The sequence below is a fragment of the Schistocerca cancellata genome, chromosome 8, assembly GCF_023864275.1.
Source record: "Schistocerca cancellata isolate TAMUIC-IGC-003103 chromosome 8, iqSchCanc2.1, whole genome shotgun sequence".
NCBI classification, from domain to species: Eukaryota; Metazoa; Arthropoda; class Insecta; order Orthoptera; family Acrididae; genus Schistocerca; species Schistocerca cancellata.
The window spans coordinates 85,017,368-85,036,188 of record NC_064633.1 but is presented as its reverse complement, the minus strand read 5'-3'; positions in this window follow the sequence as shown (position 1 = coordinate 85,036,188).

Below are 18,821 nucleotides of genomic sequence, written 5' to 3'. Positions count from 1 at the left end.
TCAAACAAATCAGTAACAGCTTGCACTTTACGTGCTTGGGCATTGTCCTGTAAAATGATGGTCAGGTCCTGCAGAAAGTGTCATCACTTCTGTCTCTAAGCTGGTCGTAGGTTGTGTTCCAAAAATGAACGGCATAGAGACAGAAGTGATGACACTTTCTGCAGGACCTGACCGTCATTTTGCAGGACAATGTTCAAGCATGTACAGTGCAAGCTGTTACTGATTTATTTGACTGATGGGGCTGCTAAGTGCTATACCGCCTACTGCACTCCCCTGACTTAAGCCCTCGTAAGTTCACCTCGATTTCTAAAGTGAAGGAAACACTTCACGGCATTCGCTTCAGAACTGCTGAAAGGTGGCTACACTGAATCATAGCGCCAGAGATTGCGCCATAGATTATTATTCCGCCGCCTCCACTGGGTGCAGTATAGGTCAGAGGATGTCAAGGGCAGTCGTTGTTCTGTTGGGCGAGAGAGTAGACGATCTGACTGAAATGTTGTACTGTTCGGTTGGTGTAATGTATAGATGGAAGAAGATGCAATTGGCAGAATATATTTGAGAAAGGAGATGGGCTTTTGATTTATGATGCTGGAGTAATGGATATTTTCGTCAATATATAATGAGGTAAAAAGGTATTACAGTTTTCTTTAATATCAATCCCTCTTGCTCACAGGTACAGTCAACAAAGCATCTGGCTCGTGTTCATTTATTAGACTTATAATTCTGGTTTCTATGTGCAATTATAGTATTTATGGTTTTTCAATTAGTTCCTTGTAAATGGTGTTTAAAATATTTTGTCGTATTGAGAAAGAACCGAGCCAGATACATGTACGTTGAGTCACACCACCACAGACTAGAACACTCCAGTGGAAGGAAGATTGTCTACACACTCACACTGTTAAATCAATAAGCAGTATATATACATATTTTTTGGGGGGAAAGAAGTATTTGCGTATGTTGGCAAACTGACAGTTGTTCAGCAATCGTATATTTTGATGTGGCTTGGCAAACATTGGTCTTGACATGATGACTGTGACGTTGACTAACTATTAATGACTATTATACACTGCTGCCACTACTAATCTTGATACACATGTTACACATCAAATTTTGACAGAGTTGCATTTACACAGTTAACTCTATTCAAATACACAATAGTACTTAGTAAGTGGATGAAAGATGAGTGAGTGTGTTTTGTGTGTTTTCCTTTCCTAATCCCAAATAATTGGTACCGACCTACCTCCTAAATGTTATTTTACTTATTTGTTGTGGCTTGCCAGGCACCTACAAATATTATAGGTTTCCTGATATTTGTGCATTTGTAATAATTAATATGATAATTATCTGGTATCATTTGTGTGTTTATTATAATCTGTATGTTTAGTGTAAGAGCATTGATAATAATTTTGTAAAAGCCATTGTGTGTGCATTCGAACTGTTGTTCGTGCTTACACCTATTCTCATTGCTGGGTGCCACTTGGGAGCGTTTAATTTCTGCTGACGAAATGTGATGAACTGTTCAATTTCTGCTGATGAAATGTGATGAACTGTTTAATTTCTGCTGATGAAATGTGATGGACTGTTTAATTTCTGCTGATGAAATGTGATGGACTGTTTAATTTCTGATGATGAAATGTGATGAACCGTTTAATTTCTGCTGATGAAGTGTGGTTGACTGTTTAATTATTGCTGGTGAATATTATGGACTGTTACCTGCACTTCTTTACCATTGCTGGGTGCCACTGTTGGAACTGCAACCACTGATGTGATGTAACTCATTCCTGCCTACACCTGCTCACCATTGCTGGGTGCCACTGTTGGAACTGTTTAATTACTACTGGTGAATTTTATGAGACTACTGTCTGCACCTGCTCGCCATTGCTGGGTGCCACTGTTGGAACTGCTACTACTGAGATGATGTAACTTGTTGCTGTCTGCACCTGTTCAACATTCCTGGGTGCCATTGTTGGAACTGCCCAACCACTGATGAGATGTCACTTGTTGCTGCCTGCACCTGCTCGCCATTGCAGGGTGCCACTGTTGGAACTGCAACTATTGATGTGATGTCACTCATTCCTGCCTGCACCTACTTGTTTATTGAACTATTGAAAAGATTTCATGTGAATATTTGTGTAAACTGATTTATTGTGTATTTACTGTTTGTGAAATGTTATGAGACTCTTATCTGCACCTATTTGTCATTGCTGATGCCATTGATTGAACTGTTTAACTACTCTGAGAAATGATACTTGCATAAACTATTATGTAAAATCATATATATGTAAGCATTTGTATTCCTTACTGTATTTTTATATATTAGGTTATTGAAGGGTCAGTGCAAAGCCAAAATTTATTTAGTTATGTGATATTTACTTATTAATATCATTTTTTTATTTTTGTCTGTGTTTTTTGGACGAATTTGGTGGTATTTTCACCACCAATGCTGGCAAAAATACCACCAAATTCTAGCCCGTGGAGGAGGGGCGTATGAAAGATGGCTACACTGAGTCACAGCGCCAAAGATTGCGCCAAAGATTATTATTCCGCCGCCTCCACTGGGTGCAGTAGTAGGTCAGAGGATGTGAAGGGCAGTCGTTGTTCTGTTGGGCGAGAGAGTAGACGATCTGACTGAAATGTTGTACTGTTCGGTTGGTGTAATGTATAGATGGAAGAAGATGCAATTGTCAGAATATATTTGAGAAAGGAGATGGGCTTTTGATTTATGATGCTGGAGTAATGGATATTTTCGTCAATATATAATGAGGTAAAAAGGTATTACAGTTTTCTTTAATAACAATCCCTCTTGCTCACAGGTACAGTCAACAAAGCATCTGGCTCGTGTTCATTTATTAAACTTGTAATTCTGGTTTCTATCTGCAATTATAGTATTTATGGTTTTTCAATTAGTTCATTGCAAATGGTGTTTAAAATATTTTGTCATATTGAGATAGAACCGAGCCACACTACCTCGCACACTACCACGCACAGAACAGTTAACACTTGTGCTTTGTAGTTTCGTAAGCTTTTATAGTTGCAGGGGGCTTAATTAATCAATTGTGTTAATGGAAATTCCTTGTCTATTTTTATTTTATGCATTCAGATTGCGTGCTAATAATAGTCAGGGCCAACCGGTTACGAGACTTCGTAACCGGTCACGCAGCTAGTAAAAATATTGCATTTATTCATTAATATTAGTCTTTTCTTTTTAATTAAGTCCCCATTCAATGCTACATATTCGTCCGGCAATAGACCGCGCCACTCGAACTGTCAACACAACTGGCACATCGCTGGCGCGGGTTATACACAATACTGGTGACTACTTTGAAGGTCAGTAAAACTTTGAAACACGTATCCATTTTGTACGAGCTGTGAATAAATAGTTGCCACTATTAACGTTCCAACCCTCGTAGATATCGATGTTATTTTTATTCAACAGGTACTTATCTGATGTTGTTATGTGAGCCTTTATGTAAAATACACTCATGTTCAGAAAAGAAACGGAACACCTTGAACGACAAGAGATAGGACGTTCATATTCTCAGCACATGTACACTAGTACATTCTGCAGAAGTGATTAGCATTTGAACCATGTCGACCTGCGGATTCAAGGCCAAAATTGAAATCGCGGAGCAACGACACCTACTGGTAAAATGTGTATGTGGCTCTCGTTGTCGCCATAAACCGAAGGTAATGGATCAGTGTGATCTGAGCATAAATGCAGGATGCCTCGTAGACGTATGAGCGAACCGTACCGTCAAATCAGCGAGTTTGAAAGAGGGTGCATTGACGGCATGAGAGAATGTGGTGCATTCACCCGGGAAATTGCTGCTCGTGTGGGATGAAGTGTTTCGGCAGTGCAACGACTGTGTGCATAATGGTTCACAGAAGCCTGTAGAACACGACGAGATGGTTCAGGTCAGACCATCCAGACTACCCCTCGAGAAGATGGACACCGCATGCGAATGGCATTTCAGCACAGATGTGAGTCCTCCTCGGCCCTGGCCCAACAGTGGAACAATGTAACATATGGTACACTAGCAGGGGTGACAGTCCGTCGCAGGTTATTTTGGTATAAGTTACGTGCGCTTCGTTCTCTTCCTTCCTACCTTTGGTGTATGTGAAGAAACTTGCTACACTTTAATGATGTATGGAACGATATCGCTGGGACAGGAATAACCTCAGATAGTGTTTCCAGAGGAATACAGGTTCTGTTTGTTTGAAAATTATGGCTGTATTTTGGATCCCCACAGACAAGGAGACCAACATCACAGCAGCTGCATTCACACAAGAGATACAGTCCCAACTCGAGACCTTATGGTGTGGGGTGCTATTGGGTACAACCACAAATCACAGTTGGTGGGTGTCCAGGGCACTATGACCTACGTAGAGGACATCCTGTGACCTGTAACTATATCCTTTCTGCGCAACAGCCCAGACGCCATTTTTCAGCATGACAATGCACGACGGCATGTTGGTGCACGACCTCATGCCTTTTGCCCTGGCCCGCCAGATCACCAGACTTATCACCAGTCAAAAATGTGTGTGATATGGGGAAAAGATGGGTGCAGCGCTTTGGCCAAATACCAACCAGCGCAGATGAACTTTGGGAAGAGGTGAATGCAGCATGGATGCCAATACCATAGGACGCTATTCGCGCGCTATACGAGTTGATGCTATCATGTATGGAACAAGTTATCACGGCCCATGGCGGATTCTGTGCCTAGCGGCAAAAGAACACATGATGAGCCGATGTGACTAAAGGGCTAATCATTTCTGCAGATCATATTAATTTACATGTACTGTGAATATAAACTTCCTATCTATAGTCCAAGGTGTTTTGTTTTTCCCTGTACATAAGTGTAGGTTCCTATAAACATTGGCTGAGAAGTGTTTAATTTGTAACTGTTATGTTGTCAGTGACCTTGTAGCGCCGGCGGGAAATGGATAGGATTGTTAAATGTGGCACGTCATTATTGTTTATCGTTAATGGCTGTTTTGGACCTGTGTAACTGTGTTGTAGTCTCCTGTTGATGAATTGACGAATGACCAGGAAGTTACTACACTTCTATCAACATTAATTGTGTTACTGGTAGGCCGCGTAAATCTCTTCCAGACAGGAATTGCTGGCTCTTGCAGAGTGGGCCGTAGTGAGTGGAGCCACTTACCACACATTCACGGTATATATTTCAAGATGTGTGTGAATATGTGTGATGGAATGGGACTGATCACGATCAAGTTTAGAACAGTAATCTGCTGTAATTCTTAGCCTGACTTGTGTTCAAATATCTAAAATTCCATAACATGTAGGTTACATACTTGTATTGGAGAGGGATACAATTTAAGCCTCTGGATCTCTTCAGATGTTGAGAGAGCTGATGCTGAGGTGACGAATTTGATACCCCTCATGATATGAAAATTATTGCAGACAGTGATAGTGGAGAGAATGAAATTAACACATACGAATACATATTGACAGCCTGTTGCACGTGGGACAGGCTCCGCAGTATGGTAGGCAGATGACTATTCCAGGTGTCGAATCTTTTTGCACAATTGCTAATAAGGACTCACTTCATAGTCAATATAAATCCACTCGCTATACGGGCTGATTCAGCTGCCTCTACATACGGCTTTATGCAACCCACAGTACCTTCAAATACCACATGCACGATTTGCACGTTCTCTGGCTTGATATGTGCAATCTATGAAATTTATTGTAGTTAAATTTTGTACAGGGATACATTTTCGCTCTAAACGTGATTGAAGACCACCTTTGTACGTTTTTTCTTCAATAATTCGAAAACTGTGGCATTTAGCGGAAACGTATAGCAGTAGAAAATTTAAGTACAAGAAATTTCTACAAAAAGGTTTTTTTTCAGTTTTTCTGTAGGTCTAATAGCTAGCGTATAGTGACCGAGAGAATATGAAAATCGTGCACGTGGTAGTGGAAGGTGTTGCAGGACGCATAAAAGCCACAGGTTGGGGCAGCTAAATCATCCTGTATACACAATGGAGGCTTTAACGGCTGGATGTCATTGTAGCTCATGAGTCTTACGGGACGGAAGGACAGGGAGTTTACTTCACAAAGGACACAAGCAGAAAAGTTGCAAGCGAACCACTTCAGAACACAACATCAATAACTTTTTACGAACTGTGCCTAATGGATCCATTCGCGAAAACATTACTATGTGTTGACGTCCCTACCTATTATACGTGGAACAAAACAAGAAAAATCTGTCAACGACGGAAACGAGGAATTCCAGTAGATCAGACTCGAATCATGAAAACTGGAGCACTAGACCGAGTATACGCCGTACATACGAACAACGCCGAATGTTTCTATCTCCGGATGTTGCTACACGAAATACAGGGACCAACAAGTTTCACAGATCTCAAGACTGTTAGACGGTTACCTTTGCCAGACTTATAGAGAAGCATTCTAACGCTTAGGACTACTGGAAAACGACAACCACTGGGAATTAACTCTACCAGAAGCCTCACTCACAGTCTCAGTTGTACAAATGAGAGACTTATTCACTATAACATAGGCCAACGAAATTTTTTTAAAATACTTTTTTTAACTTTGATAGGTGATCTTTATATATTTTTATGAGCTGAATCCAAATCTATCCTTACTTTTTTTGTTGTATCACCCATAGTTTTCGAGCAATATGCTTTTTACTATAGGTATAAAAATCCTATGCTATACTGTAAATGGGAAAAATTGATGAAACGCTTTGTTACAACATAAGCATGGTTTGTATTTACAGTAAACTACTTAAAACAATTATATATGTTAGTAGAGGTTTCACTTGTCAGCAGGAATTGGTTTGTAATTTTTTCTCTTTCTTCTTTGAAGCTTGGTGTGTAGCTTTTCCTACGATGAGTCGCTTGCTGAACTTCTCAGTGAAGTGAACAACAGTAGCCCCCATCATGTTGGTGTCCAAGCGCCCTTGGTAGCGTTTTTCCATCACTTTAATGTCCTGATAAAAACGCTCTCCTTGCTCCTCACTAACATCTCCCATATTGTCTCGGAAGTGATCAAGGTGACTGTCCAAAAAGTGAACTTTCAAGCTCATTAAACATCCTGAAGTTTTAAACTTCTTTAACATTATAGCTATAATAGAAACATATTCTGTTTTTTTTTCATGTCCTAAGAACTTCGTAACGAATTGCTTGAATGATACCTATGCTTCTTTCTCATTTAAGGTCATTGTGGATTCAAAGTTAACATCAAACATCAATTTTCTATTGTCAGGTCTGACAAAGACGCCTTCTTTTACTTTAGCTTCTGAAAGGTGTGGAAACTTTTGGCAAAGATACAACATGGTCCATCTTTAGGCAAAGCCTTTATAAATTGTTTCATTAGGCCTAACTTTATGTGTAGAGGTAGTAGGAGTACGCTTTTTGGCTCTACGAGGTTTTTGCATAGAATGTTCTCCTCACCATGTTTTAAAGACTCCCTCACAGGCCAGTTCTTGCACAGGCCAGTGTTGATCCCTAGCCCTACTGTCCCATTCACACAAGAAACATGGAAATTTGATAAAGCCACCTTGATGGCCAAGGAGCATGCATGTTACTTTTAGATCGCCACATATCATCCAACCATGAGCAGAATAACCTATTTTATTTGGCACTATTTCTAGGTTTTCACAGCTTTCTTTCATATGTACAGACTGTCCATCAGGTATAGAAGCATACATGTTACCATTGTGTAATAAAACAGCCTTTAAAATAGTTTTGGATGAATCAATGAACAGCCTCCAGTCTTCCTTTTGGTATTCAATACCAAACTCACTCATCAGACTGGGAATGTCTGAGCAGTACACTAAATCACCTTTTTGTTGAAAAAACTTGGAAAATTGCTGCTCTCCCTTTCTATACATGTGTATGCTGGTTCCAACTGCCAATAAGTTCTTTTCTTCTAATCTTGAGCCAAGCAATTCAAATTTTTTTTTAAAGCCCAGATCCCTGACCAAATCGTTAAGCTCGGTCTGATTAAGCAATTTGGGCTCTAGACTTCCTGTATTACAATGGAATTCATCGTCATCTGGTTCATGTAAATCACATCATACATCAGAAAATACTTCTGTTGGAATAGGATTTAAATCATATGGTGGTTCAAGAACCGGCAAATCTACACCATGCCCTACTGGTCGGATGGCAGACAGAATGTTAGGGTAGCTTATTACCTTCTTGTTTTTCGAATTATGACCAGTAATCAGTAATATCAACACTGCAAAAGTAGCAATCATTGGAATGATTTCTTAGCTCCCCCCATATCATAGGAACAGCAAATCTAAAGGCTTTTTTCTCCTTTTTGGACCATTTTCTCAGATCTTCAACATACACATAAGATACCTTATGCGGCGCCCAAGATTTATCTTGTTCACCAAGTTTAGATCCAAAGTACGATAGATAAACCTTTCTCACAAAGTCTGTTATGTTTCTTTGTTTTTCTTAATCACAAATTCACCACAAATATAAGAAAAACCGTCAGCAGAGTTTTTACAACCACGATTAGTCACTGTACTGAGCACATGTACATGCAACTGGAAAGTGAGGTTAAGTTTACAGTAAATAAAACACCATCTGTTAACACAAAAATAGAAGCGATGTTTTTTCGCCAGAAAATGTTTTTCAGCAGTGCTAACAACGTCATCTACATTCATTACTCCTTCTTTTTAAATTATTTTAACTATATGAAAGCTGTTAAATTCTTTAAAAATCGCTTAATTTAATAAATTTAACCGTAAAATGTGAAGAAATGGTGGGAAATTTAGTTTTTTAAGTATCATATTTGGATTTCCCACCATAAAAACATAAGAATAAGGTATTTTCTGCAAAAAATATTTTCCATCGTTGGCCTGTGTAATTCTAACAACATATAAGCCACCGAACCCAAAACAGTTATAGGACTCCTTCAAAGAGAGTGTTGAGTGATAACGTACTGTACCAAATCCGACAAGTTCATTCAGAACTGATCATCGAATTCAAAGACGACATCTTCAATGAAACACTCATTCTCCTAGAAGATAAATGTTGAGCCATAAACAACCAGACCTTAGTACAACTTGGAATGCAAGCACCCCGAGAAGATGCTGTCAGTGTCCTAAACTTCGAAGTTTCGAATGAAAAAAGCTACAAAAAAATGGTTCAAATGGCTCTGAGCACTATGGGACTTAACATCTGTGGTCATCAGTCCCCTAGAACTTAGAACTACTTAAACCTAACTAACCTAAGGACATCACACACATCCATGCCCGAGGCAGGATTCGAACCTGCGACCGTAGCAGCCGCGCGGTTCCGGACTGCGCGCCTAGAACAAAAAAAAAAAAAAAATACAGCTACAACATCAACGAAATACTTCAATGCATTGCTCACAACAAACCACTCCTCAATGACAATCAAACGGAACTTTACAACGTTATCATGGACCGTATCGACAACAACACTGGAGGAATTATTTGCTTGGACCACCAGGCGGCACTGGGAAAACGTTTGTAATAAAACGTTTCTCTGGCGGGAGTACGTGCTTAACAGCACATCGCATTTTCACTGTAATCATCCGGCATTGTAGTCACACTCGTGGAAGGAGGACGTACTGCCCATCCCGCCCTATAACTACTGTTTAGCCGAAGAACAATTCCCGATATGGAAAATATCAAGAGCATATGGACGGAATGAACTTATAAAGCAAGCTCCAATTATATTCTGGGACGAATGCACAACAGCATTTAAAAAAACTACTCGAAGCCATGGACTCAACTTTACAAGAATTGCGAGGAAGCTTTGAAGTGATAGGAGGAGCCCTATGTATACTCTCACGAGATTTTCGACAAACACTTCCAGTTATCCCCAAGTCAACACCAGCAGACGAAATCAAAGCATGCTTTAAGAAATCACATCTCTGGACACACATACAAATGCTGCGACTAACAAAAAATATGAGAGTAGAACTATTGAAAGATGAAACAACAGTACATTTTGGTCAATAACTTTTGCAAATAGGCGAAGGCACATATCCTACTGACCAAATGACCAGCTTCATTAAATTCAACAGTTATTTCTGCAACATAGCCACTGATGAAAAAGACTCATCCACCAAATTTATCCAAAAAACTTTCGCAACTATACCAATCCGGACTGGCTATTTATAAGGACAGTTTTGGCAACTAGAATTAATATTTCGACTATATCAACTTCAATATTCGAATGAAAATTACTGGTGAAGACAGAATATGCAAATCGATCGACATGGTGGTAAACGTTAAAGAAACAGTAACCTTTCCTACATAGTTTCTAAACTCTTTGCAAGTATCAGGAATACAATTATACTGCCTTCTACTTAAAACTGGATCTCCGATCATACTACTCGGAAATGTCAACTCACCAAAACTATGTATACCTAGCTTGCTCTCTAGTAGAAAATTCGAAAAATGTTTTCATATATACCTCGGATAACAAAATGAAAAATGTTGTTTACGAAGAAATATTGTCAATAGTTAGAACATTTTTTACCTCTTATATTTTAAAGTTTATCCTGTTATTCTAACTACCATACAATGTCATATCAACTCCCTGAGAGAAACTGGCTACCTCAGATAGTTTTTTTATAAATTTAACAATAAGGAAATGTTGTTACAAAAAATCTCAAAAAGTGGGCTTTAGTCCTGGGACTGGTTTGATGCAGATCTCCGTGCTACTCTATCTTGTGCAAGCTTCATCATCACCCAGTACCTATTGCAGCCTACATCCTTCTGAATCTGCTTAGTGTATTCATCTCTTGGTCTTCCTCTACGATTTTTACCCTCCACGCTGCCATCCAGTACTAAATTAGTGATCCATTGATCCCTCAGAACATTTCCTACTAACCGAACCCTTCTTTTAGTCAAGTTGTGCCACAAACTCCTCTTCTCCACAATTCTATTCAATACCTCCTCATTAGTTATGTGATCTACCCATTTAATCTTCAGCATTCTTCTGATATATAACGAAAGGGAAACGTTGTTATGAAAAAAATGGGTCAAGAACCTTCAGAGGTACACGATTTTCAACGAACTAAAATTCACGTTTTTATTTATATAGATAATGAAATAAAAAAATAATTTCGTAAGTAAAAAGGAAATAAAACAAGGCTTCAGTGGTGACTGTAATGTCACTACAATTCCGTACATCTACGTCTACTCTCTGCAAGCCACTGCGAACTGCATGGCACAGAGTACATCCCGTTTTGCCAATTATTTAGGGCTTTATCTCATCGTATTACCGCATGGATCGCGGTAGAATACTATCTTCAATTTTGGATCCTGTTTCGTCCATGAGTGACTGGACACTATTTTCGATACCACTAACAGGAGTTTATAAAAATGAGCAGAATTTCTTTGGATTTTGTGAAAGGTCTTTCACCAATAGTCTGCTGCGTCAGTCCTTTTAAACTTCATGCACTGTTCTCCTGACAATCAAACATGTTTCCTATCCTTTGTTTTACATCTGTTTTGTAGGAGTCTCTACTTCTTTATGAATTTCCTCACAGTGACTACACACAGAGTCTCTCCCATCACGAAATTTTCCACTAAGTACGTGCAGTGGACGGGCGAAAATGTAGAGCCACCTCGAGAAATGGATGCTTCAAGATAAATGCAGGCACCAACCGAGCCGGCAAGTTGGGTCCACGAACGTTTCCAGACGACGGGACCCCTGTTTACAAGGCTCGCGTCGTCCACGGGTGGTTTTGTGACGACGAGGATGAATTGTCGCATGTCCTCTGGCCACAATCAACAGAACTTAATATTACTGAGCCTGTGTGGTCTCATTTGGAGACTTGGGTGCGTGGTCCTATCCACCTGTACCATCGTTACCTGAACTTGCCACTATCGTACAGAAAGAATGGCATAAGATTTTCTTGAAAACTGTACAGGACCTATATTTATCCATTTCAGGACCACTGGAAGCTGTTTTGAATGCCAGCGGGTGTCCTAGTCAGTATTAGGCATGTGTTGTGTTTTTTGCTTTTTCCATACATTTGTCCACCACTGTATCTATCCAGTGCATGATAAATTATTCTGTTAAATAGTTACTCTACATGCTCCATCCTAAGTTAAAATTTTCAAGTTCCCCATTGAAATATGACAGTCCTACTTCTTTATCTAGTTTACTGAACATACAAAATTTTCTACTTGTTTTATTTGCCCTTTGTTGTTGCACCTACCTAATGGTCACTGATACCACATCCTTAAAGAGGTCACGTTTATTTTTTTGCTATTAGGTCTAATTTATTTCCATCATGAGCGGATTTCCGAATCATCTGTTGTAGGTAATTTTCGAGAGAAAGCTTTTAGTAATGTTTCGCGGGATGTATTATTATGTCCACCACTAGCAAAAATAGTAATTATTCCATTTGATTGTCATGTGATTCTGGTCACCTCCGATGATTACAGTGTAACTGGGGAACTTAACGTGTTAGTGAACAGAGTCTTTATCGAAAGTTCTCGGTTATATCAGGAAATCAGTCTGGTGGTCGAGAGAAGGACCCAAATATTTTATGTCCACTCCTGATAGTGTTGTCCAAATGATCTTGCATGTAGGCTCGATTTGAGTTTCTTGTCTATTGCTACATGTAAACTACCAACATTTTCCCATTAGCCTATCCCTTCGATGTATGCTTGAATGTTATCCAAAAACTGACTGCTGTAATCTTTGGGTTTTAATTACCTTTCTGCTCCTACTATTATGTGAGGCTCACTGCTTTTTAGGAGTGGTTCAAATTCTGGCAGTTGACTTTTACAAATTTAATACTCCCAGTTGTGGTGTCATTTCTTTCGATCTTACGCTGATTCTTCTGGGTTTTCTATAACTGTCGTTATCTAGATGGGGTGGAGAGTCACTAATCTAAGAAATCCTTGTGTGCTCCCCACAAAAGGCCAGATACCTGGGCAGAAGCCTTGAGGTGTAGAACGTACCTGATCCATTTAGAGTGACCCTACAGTTCTCAGTCTTATGGCGCACGTCTAGGAAGTCACAGTCCAGCTTTCCACATAACCCTCGAAATCTCTGGATCAAGTCTTCCACTTGACTCTGAACTGGGGCCAAGATCTTTTCTCAGGAGATTGCTGCAGATTGACACTTCAAGAGAAGGGCTGGTATTCTCAACGTTCTTTGCCAGTCGCTGGATTGACCCACGCATGACCTCAGAGCCCAGAACACGTGCATAGATTGTTCCAATGTGAGTCACAATCTCGAACTGACTGCACCCTAGCCCGGTTTCCCGGGTTCGATTCCCGGCGGGGTCGGGGATTTTCTCTGCCTCGTGTTGGCTGGGTGTTGTGTGCTGTCCTTAGGTTAGTTAGGTTTAATTAGTTCTAAGTTCTAGGGGACTGATGACCACAGATGTTGAGTCCCATAGTGCTCAGAGCCATTTGAACCATTTTTGACTGCACCCTATTCCCTTAATGGGTGCCGCAACAGCCTGTTCAACATGTTGGATGAGGGCCCCAGACATACACATTGAGCGCCCATTGCATTCTGTCCTTGCTGTTATTTTCCTAAAAGGACAGAATTATTAGCCTTACATATGAATTGCCGCCGATTGATAGACACCCAACCATATCTGTTTTTTCTCCCTTTGACACAGGCTTCAGCATGTTTCCCAACAGGTGAAGAGAGTCTTACTGGTTCAGTTTCATTCTCAGTGGAACACAGATACTCGAACATGCTGGCTTCAATATATACAAAAAATCTTTACAGTGGACATAATTGAATTTGTTTGTTCATCATTTGGATTAAAATCATTACTGGTGGTCGCAAGCACTGATATCTGTAATTGGAGGATTATCATTATGAAAGTGATTGTCGCTAGTATCATGAGTCAAATTATTCAAGTCGGCTTTTTCACTCATTACACATCGCGATTTACTGTACGCAGTTTTTCGCGGCATTTTCGCAAGTCAAAGGTAGGTACTAAATCAAAGACAAAGAAAAAAAGGAACAAATACACTAGAACAAAGAGCAATAAACTGCCAATGATCTGTCAAACAAGGAGTGACAAATTAGTAAACGCGTTGCGCCAGATCCAAACTACATTTAACATTAGGTAAATAAGAGCAGATATATAACTGACTACTTCTCAGAAATTCACAAAAAAATGCGGTCCTGGCCGGCTGTCGCCAAGTGCAACCTCCCAACAGAAAAAATATAATTATATAACATTTACATTTAGTGTAACCTCCCAACAGTTTACTTCCGTAACCTCGCAATAAAAATCTGACTAACCTCCCAATAAAAATGTGACTCATATATAACCTTTCAGTAATTAACTGACTGTGAACGTAAATTGGTAAATTTGGACGTCAGCAGTGCTGCGTCATGACCCTGAAAGATCATTCTGAATAAATTGAAAATTCTTACCTTAATTAAGTCGCCGGATAACGCGTATATATTTGCTCCTATAAGAATTTTTTCTGGCACAGCCCAGTGCAATGCTGTCCGCTAGATTTGTCATGTATAAAAAGAAACAACTGATTTTCCTTTACGATAATCGGGATGAACATGGATTGGAGAAATTAGTAAATTCTTTAAATTCAGCTGAATGATTGTCAAAAGTTAATTTTATAAGAAAGATTATTATTAAAAGCTTTTTAAAAACATTTACATGGCACTTGATATAACTATAGTACAAAATCAGTTGTTACAAATTACATATGCTCGCGATTACATCGCTCAGACACGACCGGCCCAACCGCCCGACTGCGAGCTACTGCAGCCGACACTGCGATTCTATTGCAGCTCACATATCGCACGCAGAGTGTGAGCAATCCATCGAAATTACATCTGCTCGAGTGCGCCAGCAATAAATTCCTTAGTCATGGACCTCTTACAGATGGGCCTGTGCAACCGAAGACCCATACACGTGCCAGTATTAACATCACGACATCGGCAACTACAACTCAAATGGCACGTGACCCTCGACACTGGGCCCTGGCGCAGTGGCAGAGCGTTACATGATCTGATGAATCCCAATACCTTCTTCAGCATGCCGATGCGAGGGCGCCAATCCGTTATTTTCCACGCGAACAGTTCCTTGACATCTGTATTGTGGGATGGAGACTAGCTGGTGGCGGCGGCAATATGTTCTGGGGAACACTCACGTAGGCATCCACGGGTCCAGTGGAGCTCGTCTGAGGCACCATGACGGCCAAAGAGTGTCACACACTGGTTGCAGACCACATACTCCCTTTCATGACGATCATGTATCATAACCGCAGTGGCATTTTTCAACAAGATAATACGCGATCTCACAAGACCTGCAGTGGGATGGAGTGATTCGAGAAACGCAGTGGTGAGCTCCAATTGATGTGGTAGCCCCGCAAATCTCCAGGTGTAAACCTGATCAAAGGATATTGTATGCGATTGAAAGTGGCTACAGAGTTCACTGGCTCCCTCCCCGCAATTTACTGGAATTGGATGACTTGTTTGTGCATATGTGGTGACAACTCCCTCCAGCGAGCTGCCAAGGCCTCATTGCTTCCATGTCATGACGCATCGCCGCTGTTATCCGTGCCAAACATGGACATACTTGCTCTTAGGTAGCTGGTCGTAATGTTCTGACTGATCGGTGTGTATTTAGATGCGAATAAAATGTATCCACGGTTTACTTTGACAGTCCTACCCTCCACAATATGTGCAGTATACGGGGCGATTCTATGATGATGTTACAAACTTTCAGTGGTGATGCAGGACCGTGAATGTATCAGTTTCAGAAACGGTGAAGTCGAAAGTTACTAGCGAAAAGCGTTCTGATACCTATGACAGAGGACCCCTGCTACTGCAAACTCTTTGGTATCCATATTTCAGGAAGAAGCAGTATGGACTAAAACAAGGAAACATCCACTAAACATGGGCTTTAAGATACATGCTTTAAGAGATGTGAAGACATGCGTTTCGCAGTAGCAAAGGTAGACAAATGCTCGTAGCTGTTAAGGTATGCACTTTAGAGCCCATGTTTACTGGACGTTCCTTCCTTTTTTTGATCGTAGTATTTCTTCCTTCCTTGTTGCAAGGGTCCTAAAATCATCACCGCATCCCGCATCCGTGTCGCTAAATTCTTTGATCTCGCCATTCTTCCTCATACTCTTCCATTCCCCTTCTCTCCGTCGCTTCTTGGATACCACTTAGCGACACTTTTTCTTCTTCTTCTTCTTTCAGTAGGTTGCCACGAAATTACATTCTTGGGCCATTTGTCTTCATCCATTCTTTTGACATTCTTAAACCGTCCTAGCTGTGTTTCTACTATTTTATCCGTAATGCAATAATGAATCTGTGTTCTTTCCCTTATTGCCTCATTTATCATGTGATCAAGAGTGGAAATTCTACAGGCTCTTCTCAAGTGGTCTATTTATAAAGCTCTGAGTCTCATTTTATTTCATTCTCTGAGCTGCCAGTACTCACAACCATAGGCTGTTATTGCTTCCACGATGGATTTGTATGAATTAATTTTATCCTTCAAACTCGTTTTTGATTACCAAAGTACAGGGTTTAGTTTTGGGATAGCAGGCCTTCCCTGCCTGATCCGTTGTTGGATATCTCTGTCACATCTTCCATCATGTGGTAGGATACTACCCCGGTACTTAAACTCTTTACACACACTTTGATAAGACGTCCATCAATGTCCATGTTGCTTCCCTCATCTCCACAGATATTCAATCTTCTCAAAAATAATTTTCAAATTCCAACAACTTCCTTAGCATGTAAGATATGTCCTCTTCATCGTTCGCTGTATTGAGCTGATAATCCGCGTAGCAAAGTGTGTACATACGCTGGTTCCCTAGTTCAGTCCACAGTCCACATGCCCATGCACTTTCTACACCACTCTTAAGGAGTGTGGGAGACAGGCAGCACACTTGTTTCAGTCATGTAGTTATTCTAGAGGCCTTTCTAGAAATTTATTTCCTTATGTTAATGACACATTCTGCTGACTTGTAGAGATTTATGATGCTTCTTACATAAAGTTTTGGCATTTCTCTTGAGCACAGCACGTCGAAAAATAGCTTTAGTATCACTGTGTCATATGCGTTCTCAAGATCTATGAAGATCAAGTGACTGCTTAGATTGCTTTCCAATCTCTTCTCCACGATGTGTCTCACAGTATAGATGTTATCTACACATGACCTATCTCTTCTGAAGCCACTTTGTTCTTCCTTTACGTTTAGAAACTTCTCCATTCTTGATTTTAAAATCCTCCAATACAGCTTGCTAAATGTACTTGTGTGACTTATGCCAAGATAATTGCTACACACTTTATTGCTTCCTATCTTATGTGGCCGGTTTAGGTGCGCTAAGTTCCACTCTTGTGGAATCTCCTCCCCATTCCACATACTTTTATTTAATAACTTGGTAAGATATTCGTGCAGAATACTTGCGCCATACCTCACTAAATCTACTGTTACATTTTCAGGCCCTCGTGATTTCCCAGTTTCCATTTGCGCAGCAGCTTTCTGTACCCCTTCCGCAGTTTTCTCCAACTGTTCACCCTCCTGGTTCTCCCATATCTCCCACTTTACATCCTTATAATCTGTCCTTTCGTCTGTTAGTAAGCCTTTAAAATGGTTTTCCATTCTACCAGACGGATAATCGGCAGGTTTGCTTTTTCTCTTTTTTCTTTCCTCAGCCATGCAATCATTATCCATGCTGCCGCCACGTTTGTGACCCCCATGCATCGATCGTCTTCTTCGCAATTATTCTTTCTAGTTTCAGTTTTCCTCTTGCAAATGTCCTTTTTTACTTATCTACTCAGTCTAACATACAAGTCTCTACCATACTTCTCCGGTGTTTTCAACAAATTTTTCTTCAGTACTTTTGAGTCGATCATAATGGGCGCCGCTTTGTTTCTTTCTCTTACTGCCCCAATGCTTCAAATGCTGCTTCATGTATACATTCTCTAATTTCTTGGTACATACGCTACGTCGTTTCTTCTTCTGAGTAACTCAGTTTATTTGACAACCGTAATTTATTATGAAATTGTCCACTGATAAGCCAGAATTTGTGATTATCGACCTACTACCGACATAAAACTGTGCTGGCGACAACAGAATCACCTGGCAAGGAATGAATGCTAGTCACACACACGCATGATGCATGTAATATCAGTGAGCGAGCTGTCTGTGTGTAAAATGGGGAAGGCGAGAGTTCTACCCAGGTTTCACCGAGGGCAGATTGTGGTGGCCCAGGGGTTCAGGGCAAGCATTCCGGAAACTGCGCGGCTTGTCGGTTGTTCGAGGAATGCTTTGGTGGGGGTCTCAGTACCTGAAGAAACCGAGGTGAAACCAAGTCCAGACGTCGTGGGGCTAGGCGGTCATCCCTCATTACAGACGTCGAACGTCGTAGGCTGGGCAGACTCGTAAAGCAGGGCAGGCGACGAATTGTGACGGAACTATGAGGGCAATTCAATAAGTAATGCAACACATTTTTTTTCTCGGCCAATTTTGGTTGAAAAAACCGGAAATTTCTTGTGGAATATTTTCAAACATTCCCGCTTCGTCTCGTATAGTTTCATTGACTTCCGACAGGTGGCAGCGCTGTACGGAGCTGTTAAAATGGCGTCTGTAACGGATGTGCGTTGCAAACAACGGGCAGTGATCGAGTTTCTTTTGGCGGAAAACCAGGGCATCTCAGATATTCATAGGCGCTTGCAGAATGTCTACGGTGATCTGGCAGTGGACAAAAGCACGGTGAGTCGTTGGGTAAAGCGTGTGTCACCATCGCCGAAGGTCAAGCAAGACTGTCTGATCTCCTGCGTGCGGGCCGGCCGTGCACAGCTGTGACTCCTG